Genomic DNA, 20,371 nt, shown 5'->3' on the forward strand with positions numbered 1-20,371 from the left:
TGGAAATGTTCCCCCTCCTACAATATCATACATTCTAACCCCGTGGAGCTGGAATCACCCTGCTAGCAGGACTTTATTCATAAAACCCCACAACTGAGCTGGTGGAGGAAAAAGTTGAACTTCTTCAGAGCTGCATCAGTCAGCAGCATTTTTATTGTGGAGCAGATTTAGATCAGAAACTGGAACTAAACATGTAGTGGAAAAATAGTGAGAAAGCAGCAGTTTTTTGTTTGTTTGTTTTGGGTTTTTTTGCCAGATGGCACAAGGACATATGAGGCCCTGGATTTCATTTGGGGGCTTGCGTATAAACCCAGGGGTGGGTCATATTTCCCCCCAGTGGCCACATAAGCACTTGTCACTCCCAATACTTGTACGACTGATAATGGGGCTGGGTTTAAAAAGAAATCTATTTGAATCAATTTTATTCCTACTGATTAATAAAACCCTTAAGTTGATCCTTTTAAAAACATCTTTTTCCCATGTTGCCATCGTCAATTTCACAAGCAGCGTAAAAAGACAGTGTTATGCACCACTAACAAACTTCAAGGCAAATGTCTGAAAATATTTTGGATTTAAAAAACGGGAAAGAAGCAATGAACTGAACAAGAGGCAAATTATAGGCAAGATTTTCTACGTGGAGGTGAAACATTGTGAAAACACAACAAGTTGGCAGACTGGCTGGTCAGGATTGCTGACTCTTTTTTTAAAATCTCTGCTTTTGCCTGGAAAAAAAGGTTGAGAGAATGGATGAATTCATCACCCTTCAACGATAGGTTGAGGGCTGGTTTCTTTGGCCGATGATGGGCTCTCTTAATTATGGAAATAATTCTGCTTAATTGAAGCCAAAAGATCCTTTTAAAAACAGAAGGTGTGTCAATTATACGGCAAGTTAGTATGTGTGCAGTATGCATCCCGCCTGAGTTACTGTGGTAGAACATGTCAAAAAATATGTAGCAGTCTCTTTTCATGCCAAATATTTAGAAAGAAGATACAATAGGTTTTTTTTCCCCCTGTGGCATTTTGTCTTCCTACGCCAATAAAATATAAGGCAGATATGCAATAGTGTGACAGGAGTAAGAAAGGAGAAAGCAAGGGAACGAGGCTATGCGACTGGATGAGAATCATTAATACGGCATGTTCTAAAAACTCTTTAGCAATAATTCAATATGAAAAATCTGCCACACAGGAGATGTGTTTATCAGCCTGTTTGTAACCCAACAGTGAGAATAAAAGACCAAAAAAGTTAACCTTTAAAAAAGATGCTTTTCTTTGGACATTCATACATTTAAAAAAAAGTTACCTTGTCAAAATAACAATTATCACAGTAAAATAAGTTAGCAGTGGTGAGAATTTAAAAAAGGCTAAAGTAATCTGAAATAATTATAGTGCACCTTGGGAAAAACCAGAATAGTGAACGTAAAATAACATCCTGGTAAACACTTGAATAAACTCTCATGCAGTACAACTGAGCGACTGCTCGGGTATGTTTTTTGATCCCTATTTATTTTAGCATACTTGCTGCCTGTTCTGCAAGTAAAAAGTAAAAGTATCAGCCCCCTTGGAAAATAAGTGACTAATCAACTAAAGCATGATTAGCTGAAGAAAAAGAGCCAAACTATGAAAGACTAACCCATACATGTGTTATCAGAACTGCACCTACTGTAAATCACAGGAACTCGGAGTTCTAACTCTTTTTGGCTGCTTGATTTCGTTCCCATCGTACTCAAACATCTACTGGCATCAGCAGAAATCTCCCGCCTTAACATCAGAGACGGTCAACTTGAGAGAGCGACCAAGCTTTTTGCTGCTTTGATAATTACTTATTAATTTATTTACAACCACTTGCATGTGCATAAAATGTTTTCCTCATTCAAATAGTAGGAGCTTAAATGATTAATTTAACTTTAAATTATGAGTATGTGTGCATAGTCTTTAAACTTTGGAGGTTTTCCTTCATTTATGTGCAGCTGATGTATTTATTAACCTGCTTTTGGCTACTGCTGCTTATGGAGGCACTAAGCAGAGTCAAAGATTGTTTCTGTGTGGGGTTGGGCCTGATTTTGGAAAAGACAACAATAAAAATGTGTGCTTGTGTGTGGACATAATTTTTAATTCCCCCTTAATGGTATTTTGCTTAACTGCACTGATGAATGAGCCTCTGTTCCAGATCAATACATGCTCTCCATTCACTTGACAGGCAGTAATGCAACTGCCTCATTTGTAGGACGAACTGGTGGGTGTGCGTGTGTGTGTGTGTGTGTGTGTGTGTGTGTGTGTGTGTGCGTGTGTGTGTGTGTGTGCGTGTGTGTGTGTGTGTGTGTGTGTGTGTGTGTGTGCGTGTGTGCGCGCATGTGGCTGTTAGACTGCTCCCCATTTCCTGCTCGTGCAGTAACTTTTACTCTGCCTTTAAAATGAGAGGGACCATTATGTCAGGAGGTTTGAAGTGTCATTAACTTGATCTCTCGGCCCAGATGCCGACATTGATTGGATAAAGGATTACAGGTTGCACACTTGCAGTGCATGTTAATCAAATTAAAGGGCAACTTAGTCAACACAAATATGTATGTTTCAAGTTCCTTGAAAAAGTACTCGCACCTCATGGGCTTCTTCATTTCAGTACAGTTTGTCGCATTATGACCACAAACTGTGATGGATTTTATTGAGATTTTCTGAAAGACACAGATGCAAAATGGTATAAGGAAAATTGTACTTTGCTTTTAAAGTTTCTTAAATTTATTTTATTACTAGCCAGCTGGAAATTAACACCAGAGTACAAGGCACATTTAATATGAGGTTAATTTATGTTGTACGTTGACCCCGTTTTAAATCATAAACGACGCCTCACCAGGGAGGCATCCTAACCAGATGTCTGAGTCACCTCGACTGACTCCTCTCGATGTGCAGGAGCAGCAGCTCTACTCCGAGTCCCCCCTGGATGACCGAGCTTCTCACCCCGTCTCTAAGGGAGAGCCCAGTCCCCCCGAGGAGAAAACTCATTTTGGCAGCTTGATTTTGTTCTTTAGGTCACGACCACAAGCTTGCGGCCATCGATGCAGGTAGGAATGTAGCTCGACCGGAAAACTGAGCTCCACCTTTGGGTTTTTAATTATTCTAAAACCTAAAAGGGGAAATAAACTGCAATCAATTTTGAGACATTTAACTTTTTTGTAGTGATCCATTTGGATCCTAAAGGTTGCTGACCTCTGGAAAAAAAAATAAAACAATAAAAATCAGCGTGAATAAATACCGCTGCTAGGCGCTGTACTCTCATTGTGAACTTGTCCATGAGTCTAAACAGTGAGGCCAAGCTGCTTGTGTTCCCTCATTACAGTGTCAGCGATACAGTTTTTAGTCCACTCAACCAGATAAATGACTTTAAATCCACTGTGTATTAAGCCTTACCACTGGGAACACAATTTGTAACCTCTGCCCAGTAATACATTAACTGGACTTTATCTGGGGACAGGCAGAGTGGAAAAATTCATACAGTATCAGAGAGAACTAATTGAACCAATTAACAATGTGAATGTGGATTACTGTGGGCCCATGAACACACACACTCCCTCCCGAATAAAGTTGGAGACTGCTGCTTTCATGCGATAATGACTGCCGCTGCCGACGGTTGCTGGTGCCGGGGTCTCAGCTTGGGACACGGCGACGCTCCCCGAGTCGCTCGGCTTTCCATGCACACTCGTGTTTTGATTGCAGCGGCAGCTGATCCCAGGGCTGCAGTTCCAGGCTGTAATTAATTGCGTGCGGGTAAAGGATAAGTCAAGGATAAGTGTTAAAGCCGTTTCAACGCTTTGTACACACTTTCACGTCGCACACAAAAGGCAGCGCTTATTTTTTATATGAGAACGCGTTTGCTGGGGGGGTGGAGGAGACAAAAAGGCAAACAAGAACAAACAAGAAGAAATGTAGAAACTTGCAGAAAAGGAAGAGCCTTGGGTTCCTCGAGCTTTAAATACCTTAATCAGCAGGCCCATAAAGTCTCCAAATTTTAATTGCCCCGCCATGACTATTAATTACGTAACGGGAATTGCAGTCAACATGCCCATATGTCTGTAAATGGGAGGGTATGGATTAGAATAGAAAGTGGAATGCATTGGAATACAATAGATTTTATTGATCTACAAAGGTTGAATTACATTCCCCTGAAGGATGTGCAATCAAACAGCGGCATTATGTTTCTTGTGAGCTCCAGAGAACGGCATTAAATAGATGGCTGCAGGAATAATGCCCCGCCTTATTGTAAAGAAGCTTCATTAGACAACATTACTATAAAGCCAAATATACGTCAGAGGCTGCGAGGACAAAGCCCCACATTATCGTAAAACAAAAGATGCCTCACAGGCTGCACGAACAGCACACCATTGTTCCACGGCTCATATGCTGTCCCTGTGACGACCAACAATATGTGGCAGAGTCATCCAGTTTTTAAGATCAATAGCCAGCACGCATGTATATTGTATTTGCCATAATTGTGGCGGTTTCTGTCCCAGGCAACACAAACACCCAATAAAAATCACGTTTTGTTTGCTTCAGCTGGAGAGCAGGATCTGTTTACTGATCCTAACCCGCAGCTAACTTGGCTGTTTGTTTCTCTTCGAGCCTGGAGAAACGTTCAGAGTGAATATCATCTGATAGCTTTACATATTTAGTGTAAGATATTTCAGAAGTTGAAATGTAGCCACCTGGCAAGGACTTCCTGTTTGTTGTGCTGGCTGACTTGTGTTTCCAATAAGCATTCAATTCTCAAAGTAAACTTGGAAAAGGTTTAGATATTAGGAAAGAAAAACATTCGTTGCTAGATGTAAAAAAAAAATTTAAGTCCAATATGAATAATTCTGGGATTAGTTGTGGTTTCTGCAAGTCTTAAAGAAAGAAAACAATTACTTGCTCATACTACTGCAACCATAAGCCAATGACATCAGTCTGATGAGATGTGCATTAGGTTGTGTGAATATATGTTTTGTGAATCAACGGCACTCTGCCGCACTGAGTTAATGAAATGAATGAATGGATGAACAGGATCTGTGTCTTCCCCCTTTAGATACCGTCACTGATTGTAAATATGCAAATATCGTCAGTATTGTCCGCTTGCGACAAGTGGACTTTACAGATTGCCTCTGGAAGAAAACACCTGAGCAGCACTGCACTCGCAGGGCTATAAAATGTGTTTGTGCTTCGGTTGGAATAAATGTAACAAATTACACGTTGAAGTTTCTGCTGCATCTGGAAAACTTTCTAACTTTAGAGGAAACGAGGACCTGGCATGTTTCCTTTCATATTTCTGCTAGCCTCTGTCTGACTCCCATGCAGGCCTTGCTGACAGGTTTCTCAAAGCTGACAGAAGTCTGGGAAACGGGCAGAAAAATGGCAGCTGGTGACCGTCTTTCCAGTGACAGTTCGGGGTAACAGTCAGGGACCAGTCGACCTATTTGTTAAAGCAGAATCATCCTTTAATTTTCCCAAGCCCACCTGTCACTTAGTTCCTGTTAGCCAACAGCTGCAGCTGCACTTTTCCAGACTTTTATTTTTTTCGTATGTATTGAACTTTAGTTTCCTAGGCCGTTTCTATTGGGTTAAGTGATATATCTTAGATCAGTAGAGCTGAAAAGTGCAAATAAATGGCCTTTCCACAGCTGAACTTTGTCGGATTTTAATTCAACCAACAATTGGTTGAATTGGATTTTATTTAGTTGCATTACAATAACGGGGAATAAGCTTCACGTTTCTGATTTTCATTTGGAAACAAATACTCAAAACCATGCATAAATTTTCTTCTATTTAATACTTTGTGTTGGTCCATCTGCTATTAGTATTTCTGTTCCACAGATGTACATTCTGTTCTTACACTGAGTTGTTTATCTATGTTCATTGTTTGGAAGCCCAATTTCTGCAAGAACAATGCGGCTTTCAGAAACCTAAAGCTGAAAGGGCTTATGTTAATGAGCGCCAAAGTCTTAATGCCACATAAACGCCTACATGTTCTTATTTTCCTGCTGCTCACATAACATCTATTACAACTTTCCATAGCTCTAGGCCAAGCTTTGCTCCTTTTCTTCCTTCGCCTTTCTCTCCATCTCATTTCCAGCGTTGCCGCCACTCTGTGTTTTATTTCCAAATTAAAGTAATAAAATGGATTGTCTCTGAGGTAAATTTGCAGCAAGTGAACAGGAGGCTGTCATTACTGTGTCATGTGGAGGGGATGATGAGCAAAAATGGAAAGAGGATGAAAGCAGAGGGGCAAATCAAATAGCGACGGCTGCCTGACATATCTTTGTTTCAGATTTCTGCAAGATCTACAGCTACTGCCTTAAGGAAAAAAGTCTACCGTTGAATACTCTTACACTGAGTCACCAAGCTCTGGTAGGTTTCATGAGTTCATTTGTCATGAACTGTTGACATTTTTACTCTACTGTGCATTTGTCCTATGTGACTGTGGAACAATGGTGCAACATCTTACAGCTGGGAAGAAAAGGCACCAACTCTTTCATTCTTAGGGAAAAAAAGTTTTTCACAGACAAAAGGGAATATCTTCTTGTTTTACCTACATCAGTGATTAATACTGGACAGTGAAAGACAATATCTGCCATCATACGTAATGGGGACATAAAATTCAATGGTGCTGAAATGCTGACATTGACGCTTCATCTCATGAACTTAGTCTCTTTTTCTGGAAAACAGTAAACCCAAAGCGCGGGGAAATACTGTGGGGAAAGGTTAGGTTTTTATTAAATCAATAGAAAACCAGGGCATTTAAATTTTGAGAAAGTAAGGTGAGTTTATGCCATTATTCAAAATCCTTTACAGGTAAATAAAGAGCCAGAAATCAGACATTAAAAATCACAAAATATCCCCCAAAACAAGAACACAAAGCATCATAATAACGCAAAGACACATCTAAATTTAAACACAGAGGCTTGATAGAAATAACCTGATGAAATCATTTGGTGTCTTTATGGGTTAAGCTCTAGAAAATAGTTTCTGCACGTGTCCTGTTTCAGAAACTTTGTTTCAGAGCTGAGACTAAACGCTGCGCTCACACAGCAGGCGAATGCGACCCAAATCTGTTTTTGTTGCCCGTGTGCGACTCACATCCAGCTCACCACAGACTTTCAATACCGATGTAACACTCAAGCAAAGGTTCAAGTCGCATTTTTAAAAGAGACGCTACGCTGCTGCTCTTTGTGTACTTTTCATTTTTGAGCAAAACCCCTCCAGGGTTGTGAAACTACCTCACAGAATCTAATTGGCAAAATGACAGAACCCCACCACCCACAGCTGGAGCTAATGGCCATTTTATGTGCACCACTGTTAGCATCGGAAACATCGTCTTTTGACAAAAGCACCAGGGCACCCCCAGTATTTATACTGTCATTACGCAACAGGCCCAACAAAAATACACTCAAGACTCGGCATGAATACCGTATACACATAGTATGAACACGCAGGTTCTGTTGTTACAGCTCATCATGAACATCGTCAGTTATTGCAAGCCTGCTACGCGCGGCACAGGAGGCGCTCAGAAAACAGGAAACAGGACGAGCTGCAGAGTCTGAACGCCCATTTACATGCACAGGTTTGGCAAAGATGGGGGCAGAAGAAGAGTCCAGAGTAGGGATTTCATTTCCAGCCCTCTGGGCTTTTTTTGTTTGCAATGAGTCTCTGTTTCATTATAAGTACCTTAAATCAATAAATGATTAGCAGGTCTTTGCTTTTGATGACAATGCAGAAAATTTAATCTCACCATTTGGATCAATTTTGAATGAAGAAAGAACTTGAGTTGAACACCAGTAGTCTACACGAAACATAAGTCTAACTAAAGTTCCTGTTCAGCCTTGACTATAACATTTAGTCTTATAAGTGTTATTTTCAGAATATTTGTAAAGTTGTACATTTCTACTGTTTTTACTTCAGTAATTTTAGTTGTGCGTTTGTTGATCGTAAAGTTGTTTTCCTGTGCTAATAAATTATTTTGTTATTTGAGAGTATCTGTACTTATTATATTTAAATAATGACTGTGTTAGAGTTACGCCATAATTTATTATTTTAAATCTTAATCTTTTTCAGGCAGTTATTTATCAACAATAACAGACTAAATTATTTGACTATTTTCTCAATAATCGAGTATTCCCCCGACTTGGTAATTTTGATCTAAATTACTAATTTCCCCAAGCAATTATTACAGTTATTCCTAGTCAAAACAAGACTGCCTATTGCTGCACAACATAACTCTTTGAACGATTTTCTTTCAGTTGTTACATCCACTTGCACATATGCCTTTAAAAATGAATAAGACTTCAAACTCTGTCCTGCAGCTCTGGCAAATGCAATTTGCACCATGGGTAACAACTTAGTGAAAATAGTGATAGTCAAGCTGCGGGCAGAGAAAGAAAAGCTGCAACAACATGCGAGGAAAACATGCAGCTGAGCTAATGACATCCTGAATGTGGATGTGGAAAAACATTAGTCATGCTAAACGTGTCCTTTTGTATTTTCAGTAAAGTGTTCGAGCATTTTGGTTTCACCAGAGCAAAAGGTTTTGTCTCACCAAAGTCAGTGAAGGCTACAGGAAATGAAACTTTTTTTTCCAAATACTTTGTGTTTGTCACAGAAAGTGCAAACTTTTGCTTGAGGAAGAAGCAGAAAATCCCGGTAATATTAAAGGTCAATTGGATTCATCCCCTGGAGACGGAAAAAGTCATGGCAATCTAGCAATTGGTTTATCCAATACTCAGTCTGCAGAAATATCTCGACAGGTGCTCTATAGACCAAAACTGTTCTGTGGACTCACTGAGGGCTACAAAGCCTCTCAGGAATTGCTGTACAGCTGCATACATTGAGAGGGTTTTTATTTTATTTTATTTTTTTCCAGTTTGCTTCACAATGCCGGTGGGATTTCTGACATATGTCATGTTAGGTGACATATTAGTCACTAGCAATGTGAATGCTGCTCAACAAACAGCAACAATAATGAGGCAGGGAACCCTTAGGAGCAGTCCACACAAAATAAAGCCTGGACCTCACCGTCTCTTCGTTAGTTTTCTCTTTTTTTAAAAGGTTTATATGAAAAACAAGCCCAATCTTTTATTTTTAAAGTTGTGTGTTTTGAATGGAAACACTTCGGTCAAAATGTTGTCTTCTGCTGGAAGAATATCGACCCTGAAGAAGAAGCTAGAAATGTAGCTCATCTTTCTAAAGTATGCTGCCTACTCATGCCAGTTTATAATTAAATTTTACATCTAATATTTGTTTGTCTTTCTCCAGGGTGAAATGCATGAAATTATGCAACCTTAGTCATTAAGAGACTCACTGGCTGCACCAGTTTGAATTTGTTGTGAATTTTCTCAAACCCAAATAGGAGTAAATAAATAGAAAGTCAGCAATCACGTACAGCCCAAAATTATTCATACCCCGGGCAGATTTTGGTTTAAAGTTATCGTTTAATTTTATCAACAGGATTTTGTTTGTTTTGGGGGTTTTTTAATCAGAAATAATTTAATATTTTTGGAGTCAACAAACCAGAGAGTTGAATCTGAAAGACGAGGCCTTCCAACCACAAATACCTGGTGATAAATGCATAAAATAAAAAGTTAAAAACAATACTGGGAATCAAGCAAAATCTTGTCAGCAATCATAAAAAGATTTGAAAACCATTATGCAGAAAAAGCCTTCACCACTAATCACTGAAAATGGTATAAATGATTTTTGACGTGCTCTTTTTTAACTACTTGCCTCATGGACATTACCATTCTGGTTGAATAAAAGTATAGATTTCACATTATTAGTTGGCAGACTCTCAGTTCGTGTTTATTTTAAATATTTTTCTTTGATATGGACTTAAAATTTAGTGGTTCCTTGTTGGTTTCTCAAAATCTGGGCCAATTTTGTTTGATCCTAAACAGGGGTGAAAGTAGGGGGGTACGGCAGGGTCCTGCTTACCCCTAAAAGATTTAGCGGGGGTACGCAGTACCTGCAAGAGAAGAGAGTGACTGTCTGCTGTAAAAAAAAATCAATGGGTTCACTGTGCAGCCGTGAGAGCACCCACTAATCAGCCGTGACTGATTAGTTTTCAAGAACAATCTAAAACATGACTTAATCAGTTAACAAATAACTTTTTTCCTATTTCATATCGTTTCTGAACTGTTCGTGCTTTGCTAGAGCATGGCTGCAATATGTCGATCGCGGAATATATATATATATATATATATATATATATATATATATATATATATATATATATATATATATATATATATATATATATATATTTATTTTTTGTCATAGTACCCCCAAGAATTTAAAACTACTTTCACCCCTGATCCTAAAGTAGCAGAGGTCAAAACCTATACAGAGTTATTTATTATAGCAGGACAAGGATCCTCAGTTCAACATTGTGGAAAATTTGTGGACAACATTAAAAACAGAATGTGTGTCAGGAAGATGTTTATGAATATCACATTTAATTTGCTATGTATATGAGCTGCTTTGGGATTATTGGAAATTGTATTGTTTTTGTTGTTGTTGCTTTATTATTAAAGTAAAATTTTTAACCACAAATAAAGTACATCTAATTTTAGTTTACATACTCTACTAAAAACATACAGAAGATCCTATTAAAATCCAAAAACCTATTTATTTTTAAAAAGAAAAGGACACAAAATGCTTATAAATAAGCTTTAACCATTATTCACGAATCTTTAAAGCTTGTAGAAAAGCTGCTTTTTCCTCTGTATGTAGTTTATTTTAACTAGCCCAGTGTGATCAAATTTATTAGCATAAGCTACACATAAAACTGAATTCGTCCCACTCACTCGCCTCCTTTACGCATGTAGGAAAAACTGGTGGGTGTAAATGTCAAAAGTCAGTTTTATTTGTCCTTTATGAGCTCCGGTAGTAACAAGGTGAATAATGAGTGGATATGAGTTTCAGCACAGATATAACTAATTAAAACAGAGGCATGAAAGTTGTGCGTATGCCAGAATATAAATTAATCCAAGTCAAAAGGAAAGTTGATGTTTACTGAAAAATTATCTGGTGAATGAAATCAGAGATTTTATGATTGACTGGCAACGATTTTGTTTTGTTTTTTTCCATTTCAGTGAACACACCATACTTCTTCTACACTAACAGGTCACACTGACAAAATCTTCAGTGTAAATCACCGAGTGTAATCACCGAGTGTAAACTATTTTCAGTATATTCAAGGTGTTGAAGACGGAGCAAGCATAAAGAAATATGAGAATCTATATTTTCTTTGGAGGCATGTTCATTCAGAGGTGAAGGTGTTACTGCCCTGTTTCATCATTTTAGAGTCCAGTACTTTCTACTTACTGTTGAGAAAACACACAGTTTTTGATGGAAATATAAGATGCTAAAGATATTAAAATGTAATCTTTGTCACCATGTGTCTTTCATTGAAAATGTTATTGAAATACATTTAGCAGCAGAGCTGGGTAACACTGACTTCCACCTCTCATGGCGTGACAAAACATCTTATTTTAGTACAAATAAGTAATGACAACTCCTGAGAAATTTAAGTTTAAATAAGGACATGGAAGAAATGACTAAAAAACAAACAAACAAAAAAAAATGGGGAGCAAAGTGGTTAATATAAATATATATGAAATACAGAAATAAAGCTGACCACAAACCAAAGATCATGACAAATCCAGTCTTGAAGTAACAAATGCCTGGAATAGTTTTCAGCATCACTTCTGGACAGGATGTTTCTGTTTTTGGGGGTGAGTAAAGATAGCCATACAGACGAGTTTGATATGAACCTGAGGCATAAATTCAAATTGGAAGACTCTCCAGCCTCACCTGCATCATCCAATCGCCACGTCATCTACTGTCAGCCTATCACCATCGGACCATGCCCGTCTTCGCCAATCACCGATCAAGCTCCCCTTTATAAGGACCTTCATCCACAGCGGCACCAACCCACCTCCACCCCTTTTCCACCTCCATGCTCTTGGCTCTCCAGGCTTCCGTCCTTCTCCGACCTCCATCACCAGTGAACAAACATGACAACTTCTTTCCTACAGCAAAATGAAGAGAGATTAAAGTTGGATAAAATCAGAATCCGCAGATCTAGAGCTTAAAAAAAATCTGTCATTAGCCACAACAGTAATAAATTTCTGCTGCATGTCATAATACAAGCCCGATATCTTATTGACACAATTTATTCATGTAGTCATAATTCAAGATGGAAAAAATAAACAGACATGCAGTTCAGCACAGCATCGAGTCAAAGCCAAAGTCGTCACATGGAGCTTTGCAGAAAGACATTTAACACCAAATAAATACAGATGAATCAAAATGTGCACCAGTTTGTAAAATATGTCTGCAGCAGCCTTTCTTCTTTTAAATGCTAAAAATAATTCGCCGCGTTTGATTAGATGATATTTCTGGGATTTCTCCTAACTTATCAGGATGAAATGAAACCAAAGTGCACCTGAGCACCTCTGTTGCTGCAGGTCGCTTCATTTTGCCGCCGTGTCTACCTGCCTTAAAGGCCTATTATAGAGACATCAGGGGAGTAACAGAGGCCGACAGAGACAAACAGGTCACCCTTACCTGGGCTCCTGGATAAACGATTCCCCCCGCTGTCTCTAGCACTGCTCTGCCCTGCTTATTTTCTCCATGCTCCACCCAACATCATCAACCCTCCTCTCCCGTTTCCAACCTGTCTTCCACCATCTGACTGCTTCTTTCCACCCTCTGTTTCCACCATCACAATCTGATTTGTGCTCCTCCCTTTCTCCCATCCACCCAAACCACAGAATCTACAGTAAAAGGTTGCATGTGAGCAAGAGGGAGGCTTTGATGCAATGACCTTGCTCAATAAGGGTTGCTAAATGTGCAGTAACCACGTCCTTGTTGCAACACAGTAATGGCTCTGAGGCCCAGACCTCATCATACCAACACAACCCTCAGTGCACCGACTTTGCTTCTGCAGGACAGGCTGCTCATTATCCACCTTAAGAATTGAGTTTATTTGTGTGACATTGAGCAGAAAGTGAAGCTGCTCTTCCACTGTAGCGGTAAAGAGCTGCCACAGACTGCAGCTTCGCTGATCTATCGGGTGGACGAAGCAAGAGAAATTTGCTCACTGCCTGTTCCACTTTACCTGTCATAGAAAGGGACAAATGATGTCAGATCCTGCTGCTTCAAAGACGCACGCGTCCTTTTAAAGAAGCTCTTGAGCCGTGGCATTTAACTCTGGCACCAGACAGGTGCTGTCATGCATTCAGCCGGGTGCCACTGGCAGGTCTTAGCGTCGTTATGCACGCAGCCGCTGATGCGCACTTACATGCATTAAGCGTGGATGCATGCATAGCGGTGTGTAAGTGTGGGTCTGTTGCTACAGCGGCATAAATCACAGTCGCTGAGCAGGAGGCTGCTGCTGCTGCTGCCTCCTCCATCTGTCTCTGTCTGCAGGGGTGAAGTATTTTACACTGATGACAGGATGAATGTGAGGAGGTGAGAAAAAGTGAGCCATGCTTGAGTTGTGTGGGATGGACAGAAGAAATAAATACTGCAGTTTTGAGGGGCCATGTGAATGTGAGCATCATGTAAGCGTATGCAGAGACCTGGGGGAACAGATGCGTCAAAGCTCTCGGTGCAGGTAATCAGCATCTCTGCAGGGCTTCTTACTTTGTATCTATATCTGCTTTTCAGAAACAGACTTCAGCAGTGAGAAAGAATTCTTGCCAAATGAGGTACCGCAATGCTGCACTCACAAAAGTGAAATGCTGCTTTTGTTCAATCATAAAACACATTTTATTCAGGCTTTGGACATTTTATCCAAATCTCTTTAGCGAAAAGATACTCGTTTCATCCACCTGCAGCAAACTTCTTAGACAGTTGACTAGCTACCTCCAATAATTAATGCTCTTCAGCTTTTCTAAATCGGATAAAGCCCAGCAGAGTAGCTTCGGACCAAACGTATAGAGCACTTTCCTAACACGCAGACACAGCGAAGAGGGAAAACACCTTTTGACTTTACTGCGGCTAACAATTTCAGGTTCCTTTATAAAGTTGGACTAGAATGAGCATGGCCTGCTTTTTACTTTTTAGAAAAAGTCCAGTATTTTGTGCAAATAAAAGAGTATGTAAAGTAAATATAGCATACACCACTCAACCTAAAACAAGCAGAATTTTATAGGGGAGAGTTTAAAATTAAACAAATGTGACACATCCTCTTATCCGCCACACTTATACTCATTCTAAACTGGAGTCAGTACATACTGTGAAGTTCATCAGCCTTAAAACACTTTTCCTGACATTTTGACATTTTCTAAGTTGCATCACATCGAAAATGCATGGCTCACATGTGGGATCTCATGGTCAAAAGGTGTCAGTCAGAAGAAGGACAGAAAAGATATTCCAAATCATTAAGTCTATAATGGAAGCCAGTCACTTATCAAAAACTGGATGTACCTAAAAAAAAGAGAGAGAGAGAGAAAAAAGAGAAGAGGAAACCTGGTCAAGGAAGACGCCTCAGATGAGCTGCAGAAATTTCTGACAAATTCTAATTCCTGTCTGGATCGTAATGTCAGGCCATGTTTTAGTCACAACTCCAAAAGCTTTGTGTGACAAAGAAAACAATACTACACGTTACCAAAAAAATTAAAAAACACTTCTCCCACAGTGAAGCATGGTGATGGCAGTATCATGGTATGGGGATGCTTGTCTTCAGCTGGAAGAGAGTCCTTAAACATGTCAGAAGAAATTATGAGCAGTTCCAAAAGCCAGTCAACAGCGGCACATAGGGAGGAAAAAGAAACATTATTATTCAGCTAAAAACTGAAATGCTTCTCCTTAAAATCCAAGCCAGAGCAAATATTTGAATCCAGGCACAGGAAGAGGGCTGTGTGCAGGAGAAACCTGTGCAAGATGGAAAATTACTTTTACTAATAAAAATGTAAAATAGTGCTAAATCAAGATTAGTCCAACTTGTAAATCCAGACTGGGAGCTGCAATAAAATGTAAAAGGTTTTTCTGCAAAGTAATAATTTAAGGTTGCGCAAATTTAGGCAGCGACATAATTTTAGAAACTTAGTTATTTAATCTCTTAATGATTTCTGTTTACTTTTTGAGAGTTGTTTGAGCTTTGATCAAAGTGGAAAAATGTTCTGAAGTGACTTATCTTGGTTTCATTGTATTACTTCATAAAATTCACGTACTTCAGTAGTGTTGTGCAGAGGCTCTTTAGATCCACTGTATTCAAGTCCTGCGGCTTCAATGACCCTGGCAGAACTGCAAATGTTGTCTTATTTCATGCAGCTAAAAACACAAGACACTAACGGACCAAGTGGGAAAAACAACAGAAGAGCTGGAGGAGGCTGTGAGTCCCATTTTATGACTGGTGTTGCGTCTCTCATCCCTCCTATAAACTGGGATTACACTGTTTGGAGGGAAGTGCACAGAGGATGTGGGAGAAACTGTTGGCTTATGTGGGTGTCCCAGTGAGGCAGAGGAGGTCACGGTTGGCTGATTAGGTTGTTGAGGTAGAGGGAGCAGGATCTCTCCTGACAGACAACCAGTCACTTGCCACATTCCAGATTTGGTTCTGGGTTTTGAGATTAGCTCAAGCATGGAAATCTCTCCTCGAAAGCGCTCTGGAGGACTTAAAAAGACAAACATAGAGGACCAACTGTGCAATGGACAGAGCTGTGCCAAATGTTTTGTTGTCGTTTTTTACCCCCCGCACCCCCTCCCAAAAACAAAACATATTTGGCAATTAACAATCCATGGCAATACTCTCAAATGACTTCTGCAGCATGCACCATTTTGTACTTCAAAGTACATCAGCTTTAATTTGTTGGTTTTCTCTTTAAAAATGACATTTTTAAGAATTAGGATTGTAAAAAAAAAAAAATCGGAATCTGATGGTATTAAATTAAAAAATGCAGCATCTGCATTGAGCACCAAGCATCTGTGTTCAGCGATCCAATGGTTTCATAATCACCTGGTGACATCATGATTACTTACCATGACTATCATCTGTATAGTTGTGATAACTAATTTGATGTCTTCGTATAACCTGAGCCTGTGGGAGCATGTAGATATTAAATCAAAGGAGTTCCAGGACTGGACCTTGAGGCTCCCCACATGTTATTTTTGTCTTCTCCAACTTATCACTGCTGATTAAACTAACACGCTATATCGATTTGGATGGTATAATGTTCCCTTTTCTTGCAATGAAATAACATTTCAACAAACATTATATATCCAGCCCTAACAATTAAGTGAATTAAAATGTACCTCAACAAAATCTACTTCACTGTCAACTTTTTATCCAGCAATAAATTGATATATTTGTATTTAACCAGGAAAGTCTCACACAGAAAGGTGCAGCAATAGAAATGTCATTTGCCAATATTAACTGGGAAACAGACACAGCTTGCATTTTATATTTGTATACAAAAGATTGATGTGAAAAGTGTCAGAGCAACACACACCCAGTGCAGTGAGTCAAATTGGGTAATGACATGGACAACAAACAACAAATGAGGGACTTATGCAGCTGCTTTGCCTTTGAAAGGCTCTGCTTCTGTTTGGAAGGAAAAGGAAACGTGATTTTTTTTTACACGTCGGCATGAACTTAAAAGTGTCCCATTAACTGTTGTTCGCATATTTACAGAAGTTTGTAGAAAAGCTTAATAACCTGATCACATGTTGCACATTGTTCTGCATCAGTTCTGGTGGAATTTAACATTTACAAAAAAAATGTCTTGGAGACTAAATTATTGTAATTTCCTGTCTAGAACAATATTCGTTGGCTGAAAGGTTATTTCCCTCCATTCTGGCTCTGCAGTGCAAAATCATGGCTTGCTTTTACTTAACTTTTTGAAGCGATCCAAACATCACAGGTGCATTTCTTTCAAAGACCAATTCAAACAACTGGATCATTTTAATGTTCATTTATGTATAATTCAATTTATCCAGGAAATAAGGAAAGTCGGGACAAGGTAAGATTCAGATTCAGAAAGAGAAACCAAAAGCCAATCAAAATGTGTTTTGGGTTGAGGAAAGTCGGTCTGTTGCAACAGAACCAGATATAGATTTAGTGGAAAAGTGAAATAAGTGAAAATCTTATACAAGATAGACAATACAGGAACATTTAAACCTAAAATTTGATTTCATGGAAGAAAAAAAAATACACTGGGAGTATTTTTTTTTTCTTCATAAAAAATAATCGATTATACACAAATTTTGGAAGAAAATTTAGATTAAAGTCAGAAAGACATTTGAATATGTTGATATTTCCTCCTGATGCCATGCAAGGGCTGCCCTGGCAACTGTGCATGTTGTCGGGAAATAGTCCAGCACATTACCACGGCCATGCAAAAGTACAAGATGAAATTTTCACACATTTAGATGGAGCCAAGTTGTTTTTTTTCCCCAGTTCTGCTGCTCACAAAGACTTCTACTGACCCATAGTTAATGTGAGAACGTGCCAGTAATCTTAACCAAATCTTTGCAAGAAAAGTAATGGGCATATTTTACAAAATGTGAAGTCTATTTGTATCATCGTCTGCGACTGACAGCGTACAGCGATACTCTCCTCACATCTAAATTTAACAGCATTCTGACGCTCAGTAGTGTGAAATCTGAATTAATTCCCTCTTACATAAAATGAAGATGCAAAAAGCCCAGCTGATTGCTGGAACAACTCAAGTACATGGTGTTTTTATGTAAAACACAGCGCTTCATATGCTTTAAGGTCATTCGCATCTGCAAGTGTCCACCGCCAATACAGAGCATATGGAATAAGGATGCAGGGGGCGTCTAAATCCCACAGTGTTCGACCTTGAGGAATGGGAGCTCTTATATCCTCATTAACATGGATGAAGCGTGGCTACGAGGTGAACACACCTACCAGCTCAGCTGCTGATCCTCAGCAAGCCGACAAGGGGAGACAGCGCATCCACATGAACACGCGGCTGCACTGGGAGCGCAGCAGTCAGACATGTGCAAACCTCCAGCATCTATTTTCATTATTACAATCCCATCAGCTAGAGGCAAGGTTGGTTTGTGTTTTTTTTTGCTGCAGCTCGCAGAGGCTGAGTGTGTGAGGTGGGCTGTCAATGACACTCGGCCTCAAACAAGACTCGTTGCAAAAGCGTACAGGAAAGCCCCAGCGGGGAGCGGGAGCGCAGAGCGGCGGCGTCTAGTTCACATCGTGCTCAGCTGTGTCCTCTGCAGGTAAAAAAAAAAAAAAAGAGAAAACAAACTGATAAATATCCTCCCGCTCAAATGCACCAGGTGGCCTGTGGCGAGGGTTTTCTTTTATATGATTGTGCTGTAATCTTCCTCCAACGAGTCAAAACATTACAATTATATGATTCTACAAGAAGCTAAATCATTTTGTTGAAGTACTGAAATTTTCTATTAACTTTTGTGAAAAGAAGTTCAGCAGTAGCATGCAGGTTAATTTTAGGAGAGAAATGTGAACCTACTAAAAACTTTGACAGGGTCCCTTTATAAATAAAGCAGTGCAGCTCCTGTGGCGTGGAGGAAACCTGTCTGTGGCTTTGCTAAGGAGGTCTACATTGCTTTGACCTCTGACCTATGGAGATTAGGTTATGTTGATCTAGAACAATAGCACCGTAAGTCAGGGTTTCCTGCAGTGTCTTATAAGCCTGGCGGGCCACCAGGCTTTACTTATGCCCCCACCAGACTAAGCATTACTTATTTATTTAAGGTTTTTTTTTAATGTTTGCATTTTTTTAAGACTTTATAGTTGGTGTTCAGGTGTTAATCTTCTAATCTTTCAATAACACATGATTATCAAGTGGTATTTTAAAATTTCCTGTCAATTTTAAACATTTTTTAACTGAAAAACAAGATTGCTGCTGGAGGAATGATTGCCCTAGAGCCCAACCACCAGGCTTAGCACGTTTTCTGGGGAAATCCTGATAAGTATCTGTACTTTTGTCAGTGTGGGCAATTTCCACTAGCCACATCTTTCCTTAAAGCAGCAGTATGTAACATTTATTTAAAACATAAATCTGTGTTTTTATGCATTTGTTAAAACTCACTATGTCGTGGCAGGTATGAGACGGATAATCTGGAAATAATTGAGCTCCTCTGCCTTCTCCCATTGAACCTGCTGTCATCTACAGAAATACGTCAAAAACAACCAATCAGAGTCAGGAGGAGGGTCTTAGCGCTGTCAATCACCCATTTGTATGCACCGCTCCCCACCTCGTCCTTTATCTCTGCCACCAAGTCTTCAGAAACGCTTCAAGACTGACTGCAAACGGAGATCCTTCCTGCCTCCAGCATCACCATGCACAGCGGCGGCTCTTTGAAGATACTTGGATGATATGAGTTATGACATCACTTAATTTCCCTTTAGGATGCATAAAATGTTTTTGAATTGAATTTAATTATCTTTCTTTCACCTCCCCATCCCATCACCCTCACCCCTAGTTTCTATTTTAATTCTTCATCCAATCTTCTTCATTGCAGAGAGTAAATTGTCTTTTCCCAAGCTAGCTTGGGAAAAGACAATTTACTCTCCCTTGAGTCTCTTCTTCCTCCTCCTCCTCCTCCTCCTCCTAAGACTTCATCAGCAGGTCTTCCCAGACGACCACATCCAATCCATCCATCCTCTGAACCCTTTTCTTAATAAACCTTTATTCTCCAATCAGTGATAAGTAGTCCTTGCTAGAGGAATTAATCTTCTTGAGTTTTACTGAAATAAAAAAAAAAACTTTTCAATTATATTCTAATTTATTAAGTTAAACCAGGAATCACAAATATCTATTAGAGATGTTGCAATCTAAACACTCTGATTTAAATTAATTAAAATAACGCCTGTTATAGGCTGTAGTGTTACTTCTTATGTTTAGTTAGTGGAAATAACTGTTAAACATCCCCTATGATGTCACTTGCCTGCGATAAATTGGGGGGCGAGGGGGGGAAGCATCTTGTTCAATAAATTTACACGCAGATGTGACATGTCATGACTGACAGAGCAGTAGCTGCTCCCCTGGTGGTGCTAAACGTTCAACAAGCAGGACAACAATGTAAATTATAGAGGACAACCCACAAGATGATCTAATCCGCTGACGAAAGACAGGAGAACGATTTCCCGGAAACCTGCATCATAAATAGCTCGAGCATCGCGCTCTTGAAGCATTTGTTGCATAAATTTTCATGAACAGCTGGAGGAGATACTGAGGAATGAGGGAGGCTGCGTTATTTGTGAAGTGTCACACCTTTTCAGATTTACTGTGAAACACCTCAAGCACACACACACACCCCAACAAACATGCAGAGGATAAAACTGCCTCCAACTTGCCTGCGGTGGGCGTTTTGCTTGAATTTGTTTAATCTTTTTTGATTT

Source organism: Poecilia reticulata, chromosome 16 (genome assembly GCF_904066995.2).
Source record: "Poecilia reticulata chromosome 16, P_reticulata-male-v2, whole genome shotgun sequence".
NCBI classification, from domain to species: Eukaryota; Metazoa; Chordata; class Actinopteri; order Cyprinodontiformes; family Poeciliidae; genus Poecilia; species Poecilia reticulata.